Consider the following 5310-nt stretch of genomic DNA (forward strand, 5'->3'; position numbering starts at 1 on the left):
TCATACCTTCGGTGTATAGGACGCAAGCAGATTTTGACATCAAATTTTGGGGTAAAAAAGTGCGTCTTGTACATCGAAAAATAAGGTAGTTGTTCTAACATAGTAGCTGAGAACGCTGATATAAAATAACCTAGATTAATGTGATTTCAATATTTTGTACTTCTCTTGCAGCTTATAACACAGATGTAAAATAAGTTCAACCGTACAGTACATATCTTGCTATTCATTCTTTGTAACTCTGAATACAAATATGTAGTATTTCAGGGTATAACGTATACTGACTTGTTTAAGCTGTGTCAAGTCCCCCCCCCCAAGTGGCACAGCGGTATATATGCGAACTTACAACGTTACAAACCGGGTTTCGACACCCGTGGTGGGCACAGATAGCCCATTGTGTAGCTTTGTGCTTAACTTCAAACAAAAAAACAAACAGATCTGTTGTAGAAATTAAACTATGTTTTGAGAAATTCATGAAGACAAGTCCTGTGTTTTATGATGAATATTTTAAGAATTAGCTGATAGTGTCATTATGTGAAGTAGTCTTTCCAAAAAGTCTTGATAGAAGACTTTTTTACTATCAAATATTCATACGGTTTAAATGAAATTAAACATCGCTATGTGGTGCATGCATTGACACGTACAGAACCGTTATTTATCTTATGCACATAAAATACATTTGAGTGAGTACACTAACATCAAATAAGTTAAGATCATTCATAGCAGTTAATTAGCACTGACATCTGTATTGGTGCGGGTTAAAAATTATGAAACAATACACCAGTGCTAAGTGAATATACACGTGTAGGAAAAAATAAGGTTTTGTGTTCTGAAAGACACGTAAAACTTATGCTATATGTGTGAAGCTATGAAACTATTTCTTTGTGTGTGTGTGACAACATACATAGTATTATTGGAGGTGGTTTTATTTGCTTAGAGGGAAGCGCACATATGGATTTTGAACTTTTGAATATCCTAAGCACATAGTATAATTAACTGATTTAATTACTTTACGTTTGTTGCTGTTCGTAGGTACAGTAGTCCTTCAAGCATGCAGGGTGAAAAGTAAAACAGCGGGTAAAGCAAACCAGCGGCTTATTTGTATAGAAAACGGTTTATTAGGTCATATATCTTGTAGCTGAGAGCTTATTATCATACAATGTGAACAGTTGGAGCGCTGAATTTCTTTTTGGAAATTAAAATTTCTTCGAGTAATATGTCAAAATTTATACAGTAAGTCACCATAAATCCACAAGCTTTCAGTAATGTGTCAAGAGGTGTTTGCTTAAAATGAATTTTTCCCCATAGTAATATTAGTGGTAAATAAACAAAGTGATAAAGTATAATTTGCATTTAGTCTAGGCTTAACAATACTTAACTCGCAGATTTATTCTGTCGTGCAAACAACCATGTAGAACAAGAAAAATAATATGACATGCCAGTCACCTGTTCGATAATTTAAACTGACAAACATTGTTAGAATCAGAATTTATTACACACTCAAACTCAATATGGATATAAATTGGCTCAAACTGTATACGTTTGTCGGTTGACGAAAAAGCTACAACCAGTACAAATATATTTTTTAATAACTGACTGCTTGTTATCGTTCTGTAAATAATATAGCTTTTAACCGCGACATAGCGGCTCATAGAATGGCTCTGAGTTTTTTTCAAGTACAAACGTTAAGCACATAGCTCCATCTCTTGACCAATTTCAGATCTAATTATAGCCGCGGCTATTGAGGATTCCCTATTGTTGTTTTTAAGAAACACACTATAAAACTTCCCAATATTATTCGGCTAAAATGATACGAAAGTGTGAAAATACATACAACAAAATCAAGCAAAGAGTGGGCGTAATTAATATTAGATCAAACAAAATGTTTTTCTTTGTTGACACGTGCTCTGTAGAAACAAGAAAAATGTGGTTATGCTGCTTTTAATTTTTAAATCACCATTTAATTTTTTGGATAATAATGATAATATGTACATATCTTTATTCTAAATACGAGACTACAAAATTGAGTTGTTTATACACTTATCTATCTGTTTGTTAATTTTCAACTAACGGTAACAGTATCTGTAGCAATAAAGACCAGAAGCTTTGTTGTAAATAGTAATCAAACTAAACCATTTTTGATCTTAGAGTCATAACTTGTCACGACTGTTTCAGCCACTTTATCTAAGGGACGCCGGGTTTTAGCATCGCCTTCACCTACAGATTTATTTATTGACAAATAGTAAGTATTGCTTGAGTAAGCAGAAAAATTCTTTGTCAGCACGTTAAAATAACCTTTCCATATCGTCTAAGCAGCGCCCGTCTTCCTGGTTTGTCTCTGTCTGATGGAGTGTGCTTTATTGAGACTCCATCCTTAAAAATATGCTTCTCTGGCTGGAATGTTAATTAAATCCAACCACTCGACCTTCACTACGCAAACTCTTGTATCTATAAATCACAATCTACGCACTACTGGTTTCTTTCTAGTTTTAAAATCCTGGCTATTTTGTTTATAGTCAAAAGTAACCTTTGTTTATAATTTACCAAACAGCTGTCAGTTGTAACGATCTGCACTTTTGTTGTTTTTTATGTCTGGAGTTATGTAATTGTTTATGTTTAACAAATTTGTTTAGCAAATTACTGTGGGTTTCTTTTCGTGCAACACCTCACCATGTATATATAATTTACTATTATTTATGCTTTATTAAATATATTAATAAATGTTTAACTATGGTCCTGATGTTGGAAACTTTTGAGTTCAGTTGAAATAATAATAGAAGGGTTGCAAGATTATCAACAAACAATTTTATTTAATGCATGATTCATGATACCATAGTAATGCTCTATACAAAGACTGTGTAAATACGTTGTAAACATGTAATGCAATGAATAATAGTAAAATGACATGTGGCGCATCCCAAATACATCTTTATTACTAGAACCGCAATTAGTGTCATACATTACAAGACAAATTTAGTCCTTATATGGACATGGCCAGATGGTTAAGGCGCTTGATTCGCAATCTGAGGATCGCAGGTTCGAATCCCCGTCCCATCAAACATGCCCGACCTTTCAGCCGTGGGGGCGTTATAATGTTTCGGTCAATCTCGCTATTCGTTGGTAAAAGAGTAGCCCAAGAGTTGGCGGTGGGTGGTGATGACTAGCTGCCTTACAGCTAGTTTTTCACTGCTAAATTAGGGATGACTAGCGCAGTCAGCACTTGTGTAGCTTTGCGCGAAACTCAAATCCTTACAAGCAGTCTTTCATCAGCTCATACTGCATCAAGATTAGAATTCAAATACTATGCGAGGATGTTACAGAGTGCTTAGAAATGCGCTTTAAAATAACATGGGCTAGAAGAACATCTAGATCGAAATATTTATAATATTTCTTCAACTAACTAGTGTTTTTGTCAACTTGGCGTTAATTGAACAAGGTTAGTTTTGTTTGCTGACATTGTCAAACGGTTTTGAATTAAGATTGAAATCTAATTTATCACAAGAGACACTATTAATATTCTTATTCTACCGAATCTATATTTTCTATTCATACATGCACATGTAATTAAAACTTTTAACAATTTACTACGATCTCTGGTAATCATATTTGAATGATTAATTAAGATTTCAAGCTAGTGGTGTCACTTGGAGAAAGATAGGTCGTTGTATTATTAACATAAAGCTAAAAAAATATTCTTTAAGCTTTTAATTTGTTCTTTAACCACTCGTATCTGCTGTCAAAACATCAATTTTTTTACTTAGTTACAGATATTAATCCTGTTGGAATGAGGACACGTAGAAAATTTAAATAAAATTTTTAATTCCGAACATGAAAAATATGATTAGGGTAGTAAGCAACTATAATATCTCAAAATATGAATGATAGTTGTCTCGGGACATTTTAATCTCTTAATTAAACTCTAGATGGGGTTTGAATATTATTTTCAACTAGAACAATCAACAGAAAGTTCAACATAAAAACTAGAAACTAATAGTTGGTGTTTCTCACAGGAATTGCTTCTATTTCATTGTATTTGGTTATATCAGCCATGGTCCCCCGGTAAGTTTACAGACTTATAACTAAAAATATCCGGGCTTCGATTCCCTCGGTGGAGACCGCAGATAGCAAAATAAGGCTTTACTTTAAAACAAACAATATCAACTATGATACCAGGAATTACTTTAATGACGTATACCTATTCTTCTATACGATATTTGTCGTATAGTGTCTCGACTGTCTTACTTTGATATACTAGAGATAAATCGTACTTTATGCGAACTCTGTTCTGGGTTTCATGTTGCCCTCGGCACTGCTTTGTCCGTTATCGATCGTACTTAATCAGATAGCCATTATTACCACTATTGTCCGACTCCATAATTTCTATTTTAACAAGCTTCTGCGAAATACGGCGCAATCAATCTTAGATCACACAGATGCATTTCAACAAATGTTTTACAGACACAACGCTGTGCATGGACGTTAACTTCCAACATCACGGTCATTTTTTCATTGGAGCTAGATCTGGGAATCGCCATGATTCCGTTTGTTTGTTTTTTCTGATCATCTTTTTTAGAAAAAAAGTCGTTGATTTCGAAGTGCTACTGGAAGCTTATGAGCATTCGCCAACTTTAAATTCTTATTGTTTTATATTGTTAAATTGTACCAGGAGATATACCCAATTTCATCGCAATATATATATATTTGGGTCGGAGGGTTTTCTTTCGTAACCGTAGACTTCGCTTTGTGAATGAAGGTCTTGTTCTAGATTGGTTTGAGATGTAGTTTTAGATACTGTTGCTGTCCTAAACGTAATGTTGGGTACTTTGGATTTACATCAATTAACAATCATGTTGTACACATATTTTTTTATCGGAAAGGAATGTGATATTCTTTTTCATTCATAGCTATCTTCGATAGAATTGCAGATCAAATAGTTGATAAATCTTCGTGAACAAATATGTAGGTGCTACAGATGTCGACAATGACGACACGGCTTGTTTCTGTGGCGACTTTCTACAACAATAGCAATTATAAAATTCAATTTACTCTCATTAACTAAGGGTTTTCAACGAAGGTGTATAAATTGCGATTCCAACTTGTTTTGTGGTTCGACGTTTCTACTTCTGGTCGTGGTATATTATTAAGTCGTCAAGAAATTAATGTCGCATTTTTTAGATGAAAAAACACGAACAACTTATATATCAAAACAAAATATTTATTAAATGAAACAGTCTTCATTCTTATCGATGATGCTTCTCCATCTTACAAACAGGTTGTTAATGCCTTGATTAAAGAAATCACTTGGCTTTGAAG

The sequence above is a fragment of the Limulus polyphemus genome, unplaced genomic scaffold, assembly GCF_000517525.1.
Source record: "Limulus polyphemus unplaced genomic scaffold, Limulus_polyphemus-2.1.2 Scaffold169, whole genome shotgun sequence".
Classification (NCBI taxonomy): Eukaryota; Metazoa; Arthropoda; class Merostomata; order Xiphosura; family Limulidae; genus Limulus; species Limulus polyphemus.